A 16,716-nucleotide genomic window follows, 5' to 3' on the forward strand; every position below is an offset into this window, starting at 1 on the left:
AAAGTTCTGCATTATTTCCTTTCTGTATTCTTAAAAAATAAAAAGTAGCTGACAGAATGCAGGTAAAAAAAAAATCAGACAAAAGAAACATCACATTTCCAATGGGGGGACTCACTATATTGGGTTGGAACATTCAGTCTCTGGACCTGGCAACATCCTCCTAACACTGAAATGTCTTCAGTCCATGGAGGTCCCAGCTTCTCCACTCAGCCAGCTTGAGCTCCTGTGTCTTCCTTTATAAAATAGGGATGATATTAATACTTAGTCTCACTACCTATTGAGGGTGTTGGCAAGGTTAGATGAGAAGATATATGAACAAACAGTGGACACCATAAAGTTCCAGAAAAATGTGACATTATTTGTTATTATTAATATGCCCTTCTTATTCTCAGTTCAAACCTTGATATCAAGTATAAGTAGTGTGAAAAAAATTAAAATTCAGCAAAAAGAAAAATGGAGTTAGATTATTTCATTGCTTTTTACCTAGGAAACAATAGAATATTTGAAGTTAATGAAAAAGGTAACAAAAATGAAGGAAAATTTATCTCTGTAGCCAACTCAAAACACTTTAACAATTTTATACTCTTTGTTGGAATTTTTTCTATGCAAAGCCTGAAAGACTGAACATTTTGAAACATCAATTGCAATTTTGAATTCTGCCAAGGCAGTTCCAAGATGTCAAAAGCACCAACCACCAAAACCCCAAACTCACCTGCAGCTGGTCTGAGTCCTGCTGTCTACCTTGCCAGTTGTCTGGAGTAAGAGCAAGATGGACAGTGAGTGGGAGAGAAGGCTGCTTGGGGCCCTGGATGGTCCCAGCTCAATTACCCTGCCTTGACCAGGGCAGCTAAACACATGACCCAGACAGATGGAGAACCCCATAATCCCATTTTCCTTCCTGCCCTGAAAATTGGAGGAAATTGAGAGTGCCTTCCATGAGTGTCTCAGGCAGGAGAGTCTGCTCCTAAAAGGTACTGACCAACTTTGTCTGCACCCTTACTGTCCACATACTATCTAGAAGTTGGCTTGGACCAATAATGTAAACACCATAGTTCCAGGACACCCAGTCTCAGTGGCCACCACCTCTGCTGAGGGTGACGCAGAGCCAGGCCTGGCAACAGGGTTGAACTTGTCCATGGGCCTGGGTCTTCCAGCCTCCCAGGGTCACAGCTTATGTTATTGGCAAACAGAACAGGTCCACTCCCCATCTTAAGTGGCTGCAGGAAATCACTCCCCTCCAGGTTTCTGCTTCAGGTTTTCCCCTTTGTGCAAATTATTTAACCTTCAAATTTTTAGGCTTTAGCTTCCTCATCTGTAATTTGTGGTGAAAACAATAGCCATCACACAAAGCCATCATGAGGATAAAATGAGACAATACATGCAAAATGCTTGCAATAATTCCTGGAACATTATAACTACTGTGTAGTATTTGCTATTATGACCATAGTTAACATCATCCTCATTATTGTCATCAATTTCACTGCTCCCTGGCCATGTGCATCTAGCATCTCATTACTTCTTCTCTATACCTCTCCAGCTGCCCCCTCCTTCTTCCCCGCTGCATAACAACACTTGGCTGAATCATCTGACCTGATGATGGAATCAACAAGAAACTCTAAAATTTAGTATCTGACACCAGTCCTCCCAGGACTTTCAGCCAAGGAGTCTCTAGACCAGTTGGCCACCATTTCTTCAGGCCTGCTTCCACCCAGGTGCCATCCCTCCTGCCAGATCCAGTCCTCTCTTCTTCCAGTCCAGAACCCCAAAGGCCTACCCCAGCCCCTTGGAGAAAGCAAAACTTGATTCACATCATGACAACTTTTCCATCTAAGAGAGTCACGTTTTCTACTTTTTTACGCAAAGCAACTTGGTCTTTCTTTGCCTCAACTTCTCTTCTCCAGGGACACACAGGGCTTTGCCTTCACAGAAATCAAAGAGTTATGAAAATGTTTACCTAAAGATTATCAGAACTTACTCCAAAGATGGGTCCAGATGACTGATGAATTTCTCTATTTCTTCTTCCCTTTTGGTATTCATTTTCCAAAGGTTACATAAGAGAACTGTAAAAATGAAACTCTAAGCAACCTATTGATTTTTCTTGAAATTGTGGGATATAAAATTTGGTAGAAACATTTGAGAGTTTATATAGATCCACCAAGTATTATAAAGATAAGACTATCTCAGGGAAATTATTGAAATGGTGGAAAAAGTTTCAAATTAGGAGCTAGGACCCAATTCATAAAATTATAGCCCAAAGTCACTTCACATCTCCGGGTTTTAGTTATACTGTCCATCTGTCCATCCTTCCATCCAAGAGGAAAAGAGCACCTTAGAGCTGGGCACGGTGCACAGTGGGGTTGGCAAATATGGATCCTCAAATAAAACAAAACAAAACACACACACCTGGCCTTGCTCCCTCCCCAGCACAGTCAATCTATAAGATTTAATGATGCATTGTGAGGTGATAATTTGGGCTTAGAAGCTTTCTTAGTGCTCCCAACACTATAACCCAGTGGCAACCTACAGATAAAGCTGATAGCAGTAAGAAAGTTGCTATCTCTTACTTATGCATTAGATTTTGCAACAGATTTTGACCCATTAACACCTTTGTCCATCATAACATGAAGAGGACACTGCAGATGTGGTAATCAGCACTTTATGCTCATTGATTCTGCAATGCAGCATTGCCCCACTCACCACTCATCCAGCTCAGGAGTCTCAAGTCTGCCCAGTTCAGAAAATCCCCAGGTACAAGTTATGATGCTCCTCCACTGTTAACCCAGGAGAACCATACTGGGCAAGACAAAGTGGTTCCCTGCCCTTGAAGAGCTTGAAATCTGTTGAAACAGAGAGACAATAAAGCAAAGAAGTAAATAAATAATGACACATTACAATTAATGTGAAGAACATGACAGGGTGATACAGGAATAATATCTGAACTTCTTATTCCACCTCTATTATTAAAAAATAGTTTGACAGAAACAACCCTAAAAATATGCATGCATTTATAAATAATCAAGTGTTACTTAACTAAGAGTTATTTGATATATTTTAAATATGTCAAAGATGAAAATGAAAAAGTGTAAAATATTTTAAATGCATTGCAGACTTTAATGACTTTATACTTTATATAACAATGCAAAACTACTTCATTATGAGATTTCCTGTTATCTATAGAAGATGCTATTTTCATGTTTTTACATTATTATATTATTTTCAATCATGGGATTATTTACAGGAAACTTTTTAAGCATATGTTGATTTCATCATGGTTAGTTTTCACAATCCCAAAATCACATAGTAAAGGTTATATCTTTCGGCAGTAGTCTTGCAGAATTAAGGCTTCTGGAACATCTCTCAACACTTCCAGGTAATTCCCTCCAGCCAGCCCATTACACCATAAACGCACAGTGGAGTCCCATATAGTGCATAAGAATCACCTCCAGGATAACACCTGATCTCTCTTTGAAATCTCTCGGCCACTGAACCTTTCTTTGTCTCAGCACTCTTGCTCTTCCGGTCAAGTAGGCTTTCTCAATCCCTTGATGCTGAGTCCTGGCTCATGCCAGGAGTAGTGTCCCAATTTTCCAGGCAGATTTGCACAGCTAGAAAACATGTCCCACGTGGGGGGAGGGTAGCCATTCACCTGCTGACTTGGCCTAGAGAAGACAGGGCACATCTGAACAACAAAATATGATTGATGGGGGGGACTCTCAGGACTTATTTTAAGAAGGCTTGGTCTATCCATTTCAGGAATTAGGTTCTTAGGGAGGAACGCCAAGATTGAGTATTTGGACAAAGATGTCGCTGTTCTCACCTGCTTGAGAAATTCAGATCGATCGATGTTGAATGTTTCCTCTTACACCGCAGTCCCCAAGGGAACCTCGGAACATTTGTTTCTTCACTGCTCAAATTATTCGGGGATATTTCAAGGCACTGCACTGACCTGGACCAACTAACAAGATCTCAAACCGAATTGAGGATTCCATGAACTTACGGTGGACCGCCAGAGGGTCCACTAAAGTGAAATTCGGAAATCCATTTCCCAAAACATCTGCTACAATAGCGCCTTTTTCCAGGCGCTTTGTGTCTTGGCACATCCCTGACGCCTTCCTTTGGAACACTCAGCTGCGTGCACGGTGCATCTGGTGCATTGAGCCCCTTCACGAACCCTGTGCACACCGAGCCAAACAAAATTGGAGCCTGGGAAACAGACAGTCGCAGCGTGGCATCCCAGGGTCCCATTCCACCCAGAAGCCGAAGGAGCCACAGCCTGATTGAACGCCTCCCAGCTGGCAAGGCGATCCATATGCCTCACAGAACTGGGGGTGGGGAGCAAGAGGTCTTGGGCTTGTGGGGTGCTTGCACCGTGGGGGGCAACACGCGCCCCTGTCGTGGCCGCAGACGCAGGGTCTGCAGCCTCTGCGTCACAAACGAGGGTCACAGTGGATCAGAGGGCGGGGCCCGCACGAGGTGGAACTGTGCGGGAGACCCCGCCCACCAACCGTCCCTGGCAGCTGAAGGCCGCGGCTGTGCAGGCGGAGGCGCGGGCGTCTTCCGGAATCCGAGGCAGGCTACCGAGCCCCGCCTTTTCAAACGGTCCCGGGCCTTCTGCCATGGCGACACCCGATCCCCGTGGCCAGCTCCAAGGGCATCTCTCTCCTGCCCCCGAGGGCCTGACCCTCTAGCCCCGATCTCGGGCCCTGGCTGTGGTTTCCAGCCAGAGCAGAGGGAATCAGAGCCCCGATTTCGCCCAGACTGCTGGGCTAACCAGACGCGCACCTCACAACGACTGTATATTTCTTGAATGCGCCTCAGCGTGCCAGGTGGAACCTTCCGATCCCAAGAATAGCGTGCCATGTGAGGCGCCTGCGAGGTCCGAAGCCGGAGTCTGGCACCCGGCAGGTGGTGCACACAGCCCAGGTGGTCCAGCGACAGGAACCGCACGGTCGCAGGTAGCGGAGGATGGGTGGGGTGGCTGGACGAGATGGGAGGGGCCAGACGGATCAGAAGGCAGGGAACCGCGGCGAGGCGAGAAGCTTGGAGCAGAAAACATGCCTTCTGTTGGGTGGTCAAGCCTGCCTCAGGCCTCCTCCTTCCTCTCGCCTGGCCTGACCTGGCGCCCTCCTGCCAGCCCACCAGCGGGCAGGAACCTGGGCGGACAGGGCAGCTGTCGGGCTTTGCCAGGGAGAGTCCGGAGCAGTTGCACAGCCGCAGGCTGGACTGGCAGACCGGTAGGGGGCGGTTCGGTTTTCGGAGAGGGATTTGGGAAATTCAGTAAATCATGAAGCACTTTGCATTTGGCCAAGACCTGACCTGTAGTTGAAAATATCTTGTAGTTGGATTTAAATTCCAGCACAAACATTTTTAAGCAATCGAACTTCTGTGAACAGCACTTTCTTCATTTTCAAAGACAGTCATGTCTCCTTCTTATGGGGACAATATAAGATACTGTCTATAAAGTGATTAGCACAATGACAAAGACTCAAACTCAGGAAATGATAGATATATTTGCATGTATGTGTATATGAGGTCACATGTACATAATATCATACATTTATTTCAGAATATTTCACAACATATTATAATTTGATATATGTAATCATGCTTATGTAAATTTTCATAGAAACTATTCTATACAGTTCCACAATTATTTTTAAAATATTTTTATTGAGTCTTCACACACATATTTCCATATAGCGTATAATTGATGACTCACAATATCATAACATAAGTGTGTATATATCACCATGATCATTTTTTAGAATATTTGCATCACTCTAGAAAAAGAAATAAAAAGACAAAAGAAAAAAGTCATACAAATCATGCACTTTACCCCTCCCTCTCATTGACTGCTAGTATTTACATCTACCCAATTTATTTTACCTTTTGTCTCCCCTATTATTTATTTATTTTTTAAACATAGTTGTTTACTCATCTGTCCATACACTGGATAAAAGGGACAGCAAAGTTTTCACAATTGCGCAGAAACATGGTAAACATTATATCCTTATACAAACATCTTCAAGAATCAAGCCTTCTAGAAAACAGCCCAACAGTTTCGTGCTTTTCCCTCTACCCACTCCAGTACAATATAAACTAAAAAGGGATATCTATATAATGTGTAAGAATAACTTCCAGGTTAATCTCTCAACTCTGTTCAAAATCTCTCAGCCTTTGAAACTTTATTTTGTCTCATTTCTCTCTTCCCCCTTTTGGTCAAGAAGGTTTTCTCAATCTCTTGGTGCCAGGTCCCAGCTCATCCAGGAGTTATGTCCCACATTGCCAGAGAGTTTTATACTCCTGGAGTCATGTCCCACAAAGTAGAGAAGGCAATGAGTTCACCTGCTGAATTGGCTTAGAGAGAGATGCCACATCTGAGCAAGAAAAGGGGTTCTCTGGGGGTGATATTTAGGCCTAATCTTAAGTAGATTTACCCTATCCTTTGCAGAAATAAGTTACATAAGGAGTGAACCCCAAGATAGATGGTTTGGCTTGTTGATTTTGTTGTCCCCATTGCTTGTGAGAATATCAGAAATTCTCAAAATGAGAAAGTTGAATATTTCCTCCTTTCTCCTCATTCTCCCAAAGGGACCTTTCAAATATTTCTTTATTCACTGCCCAAATTACTCTGGGATATATAGGGGCATCACACTAACCTGGATAAACCAATGAAATCTCACATCCTATTCATGATTCCATGTATTTAGGATGTTCAATTACACTGACCATAAAATTTAAATTATGAAATGCACTACCCAAAATATAAATTTTGTATCCAATACACATCTCTCCCCTTAGTCATCAACACAAAATTTGATGTTTTAAAATATGGAGAATATAATCTTTTACTCTGTATTTTGATATACCTTAGTCCTATTCAGATCAGCTTCATTCATATCTCTACTGAAAGTCTGATTAGTTTTTCAACTTTTTAAATAGTTTCTGTATGGGGTACAGCTGACTTTTATACATTCAGAGCTCTAAATCTGAGTGACAAGTGTCATATAAGTACCCAAAGTTTCTGGAAGTGACCATGTTATATACAAACAACTCATTATCTCAGAATTTAGGATTAACAGTTACATCTCCTGATATATGTGTCTGCTATAAGAGCTAACAATCTTGGACCATTTACAATAGGCTGTAGCCTGATAACCCATGCTCTTGACTTTAGTTTACCTAGTTTTTATATAATAGTTAGTCCACATGGTTGAAGCATGATATTTGTTTTTTTATTCCTGTCCTTTCATTCAACATAACAGTCCTTAGGGTTCATTCACCTAGTTGCATGACTCACAAATTCATTCCTTCTTCTGGTCACTCAGTACATTACTGTATATATACCCCATAGTTTCCCCTGCCATTACTCTGTAGTTGTACCCTTAGTGCTTGTTCATGCCTTTCTAGGAAGTTGTTCATTTCATCTGTGTTGTCTTGTTTATTATCATATAGTTGCTTATGATATCCTCTCATTACCTCTTTTATTTCTGTGGGATCAGTGGTTATGACCCCTCTTACATTTCTAATTTTATATATTTGCATCTTCCCTCTCATCGGTTTTGTCAACCTCGCTTGGAGTCCATTGATTTTATTGATTTTCCCAAAGAACAAACTTCTCGTCTTGTTGATTTTCTTGATTATTTTCATGTTCTCAGTTTCATTTTTGTCTGCCCTAATCTTCATTATTTCTTTCCTTTTATTTGCTAAGGGGTTATTTTGCTGTTTTTTTCTCTAGTTCTTCCAAGTGGACAGTTAATTCCTTGACTTTTGCTTTCTATTTTTTTTATATAGGCAATAAATTTCTCTTTTAGCACCGTCTTTGCCACATCCCATAGATTTTGATACATTGTTTTTCATTCTCATTTCACTCAAGATATTTACATCCCCCTGTAATTTCTTCCTTGACCCACTGGTTTTTAGAGTCCATTGTTTAGACCCCATATATTTGTGAATTTTCGGGCCTGTGCCTGTTATTGATTTCCAACTTCATTCCATTATGAACTGAGAAAGTATTTTTGCATGATTTCAGTCTTTTTAAATTTATTGAGAATTTATTTGTGACCTAGCATATGATCTATCCTTGAGAATGATTCATGAGCACTTGAGAAAAATGTGTATACTGCTGTTGAGGGGTTAATGTTCTGTAAATGTCTGTTAAGTCTAGTTCATTTATTACATTTTTCAATTTCTCTATTTCTTCCTTCTCCTCTGTCTAGATTTTCTATCCATTGATGAGAGTGGTGAATTGAAGTCTCTGTGATGGTAGAGGTGTTGATTTCTCCCTTCAGTTTTGTCAGTGTTCATCTCATGTAGCTTGGAGCACTCTTGCTCAGTGTTTAAATATTTATGATTATTATGTCTTCTTGTTGAATTCTTTCTTTTATTAATATATAACATACTTAGTAGCCTCTTTTAATTTTTTTACATTTAATGTCTAATTTGTTGAACAATAGTATAGCTAATCCTGTGCTTTTCTGATTGTTGTTTACATGAAAAATTTTTCACAAACTTTCCCTTTCCACCTATTTTTGGCTTGGGGTCTAAAATGAGTCTCCTGTAGACAGAATATAGATGGGTACTGTTTTCTTTATTTTTTTAATCCATTCTTCAGTATATGTCTTTTGATTGGGGAGTTTAATCCATTAACATTTAGTGTTATTACTATAAAGTTATTACTATTTTGTCTATCATTTTGCCTTTTAGGTTTTATATATCATACCTAATTTTTTTTCTTCTTACCTTTACTGATAGTCTTCACTTCTGCACTCTTCTCCAGACCTGTCTCTCCTGCCTTTTCCCATCTGCTCGTAATGCTCCCTTTAGTATTTCTTACAAAGCTGATCTCTTTTTCTCAAATTCACTCAGTGAGTGTCTGAAAATATTTTAAATCTCCCCTCATTTTGAAAAGATAATTTTGGTGGATATAGAATTCTTATTTGGCAATTTTTCTTTTTTTTTTAACCTTGAATATATCATTCCACTATCTTCTCACCTCCACATTTTCTGCTGAGAAAACCAAATGTAAAATCATTGGGTTTCTCTTGTATGTGATGGATTGCTTCTCTCTTCAAGCTTGGAACATTCTCTTTCTCTTTGACATCTGACAATCTGTTTATTAAGTGGCTTTGAGTATGTCTATTTGGATCTATTCAGTTGGGGTTTGCTGCACTTCTTGAAACTGTGATTTTATGTCTTTTATAAGAGATGGAAAATATTCAGTGATTATTTCCTTCACTAATCTTCCTCCTCCTTTTCACTTAATTCTTTTTTCCTTCTGGGGCACTCTCAGCATGTATATTTGTGTGCTTCATGTTGCCATTCAATTCCCTGAAATCCTGCTCCTATTTTTCAATTCATTTCCCTATATTTTCTTTTGTGTATCATATTTCAGATGTCCAGTCCTCTAGTTCATTAATCATTTCTTCTGCCTCTTCAAATCTATTGGTGTAGGTTTCCATTGTTCTTTTCTTCTCTTCTATTGTGTCTTTCATTCCCACAGTTCTATGATTCACTTTTTCGAACTTTTGATTTCTTTTTTTCATTCAATGTTTTCTTTATATCCTCCCTTAACTCATTGACTTAATTTTTTAATGATATTTTCCGTATCTGTTTGAGAATTCTGAATTTGCTATTTAAACTCCTGTATCTCATTTATGTTGTTGAATCATTCCTTTGACTGGCTTCTATCTTCAATTTTCCTAGTATGACTTGCTATGTTTTGCTGGCATCTAGCAAAAAAATTTGATTTCCTTTGTTCTGGAGGTTGTTTTCACTCTTTTATGTAGGAATTTCTTGCTGGATGGCTTTATTCTTTATCTGTTCTTTGACATTCAGTTCAACTTAATGTAGCCCTCTAGCATGGGTTCTGTTTAACTGATCAGAATGTTTCAGTTCTTGATTTTCTGCTTCTTGCCCTGCCTATATGGAGCTATTCTTTTTAGGAGCATCTCTGCAGTTATTGCACCAGTCATATATTCATAGACCCAACTGGCCTCCTTTCAGGAGGAAAGATTTGCCAACATTAATTTTCCCCAGAGTTAGACCCATCAGGTTGTCAGACTTTCTTATGAAGTCTCTGGAGTCTGTTTTTCTTCCTGTCCTTCCCAGCATGTAACACATATCTGTCCATGGTTCTCCACCAGTATAAAGTGCTGTTATGCCTTTAATTTCAGCAGACTTTGCTGGGAGCCTGGTTGAGATGTAGGTGAGGTTGTAGGCTGACATTAATTGCTGCAGCTTTCCAGTTCCTGGGACCTGAATTCCTTGAAGGAAGGATTTCACTTAAACTAGGCCCCACCTTTCTCTGGGGGAAGATACAGCCTTTAGGGAATTCGCTCCTTTCACTTGACTACTTACTTTGTACCTCAGAACAGTTTAATTCCACCCTTGTCTGGGGCAGTGCTGGAACCTTAGAAGACTTTCAGTTCTATCTAATGAGCTGTTAAGGGGCAGAAAAAAGAGAAAAAAAGGCTTTTCAGAGAGGGACCTCCACTTCTCAGGTTTGTCAATCAAGAGCTTAAGTTAATATGTTACTTTATGTATCTCCATGCTCTGTGTACCCCTTTGTCTTGAGGTTCAGCTCTTTTTCAGTATTTCTGGCTATCTGACTCAAAACACCTATTTTTTCCCATCAGCCCTGCCCCATCTCTGCCAGGGAAAATTCTCTTAGTAACTTTAGTGCTAATTTCAGGTTTGTATGTGCTGGAGGCCAATTTTCAGTAGTCATAATTTGCTAATTAATTCCACAATTGGATCTTGGTTGAGCTAAACCCTTTGCTGCTAGTAAAGTCTCTTTCCTTTCTCCTTGGGGAACCAGCCTGCCATGCCTGTGGGGTAGGCTTGGGGAATTTACAGTTTTGTGTGGCATTTCAGCCAATTTTCCTGGTCCAGACTGGTATATGCTGTGTGTATGGTCACTTATGTACCCATAGCAGTTGTTCTGTACTGTTCTTGGCTATTTACTATCTGCTCTGGAGGGAAAACTAAATCCCATATCTCACAAAACCACCATCTTGCTCACCTCCCCAGTTCCAAGATTTGAGTTTAATTATTCTCAATCTTATTTTGCTGTATTCTTAAAATCCCATACTAATTTTTCTTCTAATCATATTGTAGATAGAAATCAGGTATATGTGAACCATTAATAACTATTTTGCTCAGTATTCTTATTTCCAGAGTTGGAAGATCAGTTTATTCATGTTGTAATCAGATCTTGTCTTTATAAGGTAAATGTTAGTCTATGTGTAATCTGAGGGAAAAGAATTAAGTGTTGACTATGACAAGATAATCTTGACAACTTTACCAAGTCAATAATGGAAGGTACTGGTATTTGTTAAATAATTGCTTCTCTATACATGCCTCTGTTCTATTTGGAAACTTTTGATTTTAAACAAGAGTGAATGGGAATTAATTATTTTTTATTATTGGAGGATATGGATGAAAAAGTGACTGTGGTTCAGTAGCTTAAGTACTGTTGTGATGGGTGAAAAGAATATCCACACTAAAATTGCAATCACACCTCAGAAACATTATTTTAAGAGGATTGTAGTGTGAGTTTTCATTCACTTTAGGAACTGTTTCTTTTAGGAAAATATATGCATTTGTACTAACTTTCCAAACTCAACTGTGAGAGGAAAAAGTCAAAATTTCAAAGAAAAAAATGTTAAAATATTCTCTGAAAATTAGGTAGAGTAGAGATATAGGTAGGACTTTGACAAAGAAACCAAAGACACTGAAAAGAAGGTAAAAGTTTAAGGATGACTGATCAAGTTTGAATCAGACAGAAATAAGCAACAGTTGCATAATACCCTGAGAATCTCATTTCATTCATGCATGAGAGAGCACATTTATTCAAGTTTCCTCTATGCCAGATTCTGTGGACATTGAGATAAAGAGGCTCAATGCTTCCCTGCAGTGAGATCATAATCTAATGGAGATAGATTAAAACAGTCAGTTTAAAAGTGATATGTAATCAAATGTGAAAGGCATGACAAGGTCTGAGATTAAAAATGTAGAAAGTGTCAGCCTGATAGATGGCTTTGTATACAAGTATTCAGTCAGGAAAGTTGTGGTGGTTGAAAATGTATGAACACTGATAAATATATACTTAAATTTAATCCATTGCTGTGGGTGTGAACCCATTATAAGTAAGACCTTTTGATGAGGTTGCTTAAATTAAGGTGTGGCCCATTTACATCAGGATGGGCCTTAATCCTATTAGTGGAATCCTTTATGAGCAGCATGAAATTCAGAGAGAGAGAGAAAAGCAGAGAGGGAGCAGCCAGAAGCTAGATATCAATGCAATCCAGAAGAGAAAGAAGAGACCAGGAGATGCCGCGATGTGCCTTGACATTTGACAAGCTAAGAACCAAGGAAGCCAGCAGCCAGTTCCAATGCCACAGTCTTCTTGGAAACTACATTCTCTTGATGGCATCTTGATGTAGACCTTCCCAGCCTCAAACTATGACTGAATAAATTCCTATTGTTTGATTTCACCCATTTCATGGTATTTTCTTAAGCAGCCTAGAAAACTAGTCCTGTAATGATGCAGAAAAAATAAAACCCACAAATCTAATGACTTTGATTTTGTTTATGCTACACTGCCAAAAGAGATCAATAAGGAGATTATGTTCATCATCATTTGGTATCTGAGGCTGATGAAGGCTCTATCAAAAACATAGGTGAGGGATAGATCATGGTGGCACTCCCATGCTCTGTGGGCTAAGGTAAATTGTAATGAAGAAATTAAAGTGTCATATAATTACCTGCTTGGACAATAATGTGGAAGATGGATAGGTGAGAAACAAATTCAAACATTCTGATTAGTTTTATTCTAAAAGCTTTTAATGATCTCTCAGCTCCCATCACAGCAACAGATATTCTTACCAAGAATGGCTCAGTTATTTATCTTTCTACTCTGCCATGTATCCTCAATCACTAATATCCATTTTTATCAGATATTTGTCATGGTATTTTTTACTTCTGCATTCCTCAGGGTTAAATATGGGTGTTAGAACACAATAAAATACAGACACTATTTTATCTATTGACTGAGTATATGAAGATCACATGTAAATAAATATATAGGGCACGAAGAACATGGCAATTGCAGTGAAGTGTGCCCCACAGGTGGAGAGGACTTTGCATCTCCCTTCTGCACTTTGAGACCTCAAGACACACAGGATGATGATGTAGAAGGCAGCCAGCATGAACAAGTTCAATTGGCAGATCACACCACTGTTAGCAACCACCAACAGGCCAGTGACATATGGTGGTGCAGGTAAGTTTCAGCAAAGCATACAAGTCATAGATGAAGTAGTTGATCATGATCATGTTGGGCCCACAGAAGGGAAACTGAAAGATGAGTAGGAGCTGAACCAATGAATGCAGGAAGCCTCCCAACCAAACCACCCCCACAAGCAAGGCACAGAGATGCCTGGTCATGATATTGTGTAGTTCATGGGCCTGCAGTTGGCCACATAGTGGTCATAGGCCAGCACCATGAGCAGGATGATCTCATCTCCTCCAAATAAATGGGCAACCTTCAAAAGATATGGCTCTTCATTCATACATGGAATTAGCACTGAGTTTAGGATTCATACATAAGGAATAGCCAAGTATCACTAAAGGACAAACATGCCAGGAAAAACTAAATAGGGGAGCTCAAGGCAGGGCTAAAGATAATGGTTGTTATGAAAAGTAGATTTCCCCCAACAGACACCAAGAAGACTATCAAAAAGAGTACAAATAAATCTCTTTGGAACTTGGGGCTTTGGGAGAGTCCAAGGAAGAAAAATTATGTGATGTATCATGGGCTATCCATCAATCCTGAGCTTCAGAAAGAAGTTGGGTGAACAAGAGATTTACTTCAAGGCCTCAGCCTGAAAACCCATGTTCTCAACTTCAGTTTGCTGAGTTTTTGTATTATAAATAATATATTTTAGTTTTACATTATAGATAGTCCATATGATTGAGGCATGATAATATTTATCTTTTGTACATCTGTGTGACAAAAGAGATTCTCTGAGGGTGACTTTTAGTTCTATTTTTAAGTATGCTTAGATATATCATTTGATACCTGTAGTCATAATATAGGATGTTGCATTCTGATTCTCTCTTTCTGTATAGTTGTAGGTTCCCATATTGCTTGTAAATTTTAAAGTCATCCTTTTCTATGTCTGGATCATGAAGCACAGAATATTAATACTATGATTTAATAATCTGACATTATTTAGGTAACATTTAGGTAACATCCCAAATTTTGCCATCTCAAAAAATATATTTTTACCTTGGGATACTTTACTATAAATCAGGACACTAGAGAAACATGCGTGAATACTTTAATACATATGGGCAAATTGCTTCAAAAATAATAGGACTATGCCCAGAAAATACAGAGAAAAAAGTGTGCATTTGTATGTGATTAGAAAGAGAGACAGACTGACTTGAAAGAGACAAAATCCCCAAGTGCTAGAAAAAAAAGAAGAAATGAAAAGCCAAGTACAGAATAGGGCCTGGAGATGTTTGAAAGCAAGTGTATCAATGACGTCAACTTAAACATATTGAACATACATTAAACAATTTTGCATTATATTTCAACAGTATGTTAAAGAGCCATTTTCTCTGAAGTGTGGCCAGAATACTAAATTGTAAGTTTAGGATTAAATGGGTTAAAAATGTACTTCACCTCCAGTAACGCTATGTGCTTTTCTGAAGGATATTTAGTCAGTTTTACATACATCCAAAGAGAGGCACTAAGTCAACCATATCCCGTATCTTCATCTCTTCCCAAGAAATGTGACCTTTTTAAATGTCTGGACTCCTAACTCCCTGTGCCAGTTTGAGGGTGTTGTGTACCCCAGAAAAGCCAAGTTCTTTGATTATCATTCAATATTTCTGAGTGTGATCTTTTTATCGTTTCCATAGAGATACAGACCACACCATTGTGGGTGGTAATATTTGATTAGATGGTTTTCATGGAGATGAATCTGCACCCATTCAAGGTAGGGTTCTTACTGGAACCCTTTAAGAGGGAACTATTTCAGAGAGTGCCAACAGAACCAACAGTGCTCACACAGCTAGACACCTTTGGAGATGAAGAAGGAAAACACCCCCTGGGGAGCTTCATGAAATTAGAAGCCAGGAGAGAAAGATAGCAGACTTTGCTATGTGTCTTTCCAGCTGACAGAGGTCTTCTGGACCTGTCTGCTTTCTTGAGTGAAGATATCTTTCCCTGTATACCTTAATTTGGACACTTGTATAGCCTTGCCTTAATGTGGACATTTTCATGGCCTTAAAACTGTAAACCTGTAACTCATTAAATTCTCATTTTTAAAAGCCATTTTAGTTCTGGCATGTCATATTCAAGCAGTTTGCAAATTGAAACACTCCCTAAAGGTAATTTGCTCTTCAGATTAAAGGGAAAACATCAAATGCTAAAAAAGAAAGATATCCTGGTCTAATGGGGAACCAAGAGGGGATTCCCCTGTTTTACAGATCACACGAATGGGGGATGGGGGAAGGAGGCTGAAATTCCAAGCCACCCTCCTCCTTTAACTCCATGAATTCTACCCTAGCAGCTGTGACTTTCAAGTAACCAAGGAGAATTTGTTTGTTCTGCCAGTAATATGGACTGAAGCAGCCAAGAATTCCATGTCTCTCCAGGTTCAATGAGGTAATAGTTGCTAGATAATTTACTGTAATATCATAAATCTCCCTCACTTCATTCTTCTTTTAAGACATTTCAGGTCATTGGGGAAATTGATATTGTGGACTATAATTAACCCAAATCCTGAATTTCAAAGCAAGGATCCGCTAATTATACAAATAATCTTCTGTGTTTCCAATGAGTGAATTTTGAAAATATAAAAAGGCACATGATAGGAGTTGCCAGGATGTAGCCTGTGGCAAGTCAGCAGCTGGGAAAGAGAGGAAGGAGGGTAGAGATGTGCAGGCCACTGCTATTGGCCCAGATTAGCCAAGTGTCTGGGTCCCCTTACCCCTGTCCATCGTGGCCCCCACAGAGTTGGCACTGCTGGTCAGCCTGGGAGTGGACATGGTTTCTGCATGAGGAGATGTGCCAGGAGTGCTGCGCCAGTAACAAAGGTGCTGAGATTTGCCCTGGGGCATGTCAGACCCTGATGCAGGAGCCACTCAACCCTCTGGCCCTCCTGCCCTCTGCTCATGGCTGCCATACATGGACAGGCAGGGTAGTGATGGTAATGTAGGCAAGGAAACCACAGATACTATACTTCATTGGCTATTAAGGAAATTCAAATCAAAACCACAAAGTGATATCATCTCATACCCACCAGAATGGCCATTATCAATAAAACAGAAAATGACAAGTGCCGGAGAGGATGTGGAGAAAGAGACACACTTATCCACTGTTGGTGGGAATGTCAAATGGTACAAACACTGTGGAAGGTAGTTTGGTGGTTCCTCAGGAAGCTAAATATAGAATTTCCATAGGTCCCGGCAATACCATTGTCAAGTATCTACTCAGAGGACATGAGGGCAAGTGGACAAATGGACATATGCATACCAATGTTTATAGCATCATTATTTACAATTGGGAAGAGATGGAAACATCCAAATTATCCATTAACAGATGAGTGGCTAAACAAACTGTGGTATATACATATGATGGAATATTATGCAGCTGTAAGAATAAAGTTATGAAGTATGTAACAACATGGATGGACCTTAAGGACA

The 16,716-nt window shown here is 39.7% G+C and overlaps 1 long non-coding RNA gene across 1 annotated transcript in view; it reads left to right on the forward strand.

Annotated features, from left to right (window-relative positions):
• Positions 1–4,468: 4,468 nt before the first annotated feature.
• The window catches only part of LOC143669654 (uncharacterized), an 80,394-nt gene continuing 68,146 nt past the window's right edge, over positions 4,469–16,716 (forward strand). Inside the window, exon 1 of the long non-coding RNA XR_013168955.1 lies at positions 4,469–4,955. This is a non-coding gene — a long non-coding RNA (uncharacterized LOC143669654). The remainder of the gene's footprint in view (positions 4,956–16,716) is intronic.

This window comes from Tamandua tetradactyla, chromosome 26, assembly GCF_023851605.1.
Source record: "Tamandua tetradactyla isolate mTamTet1 chromosome 26, mTamTet1.pri, whole genome shotgun sequence".
NCBI lineage: Eukaryota > Metazoa > Chordata > Mammalia > Pilosa > Myrmecophagidae > Tamandua > Tamandua tetradactyla.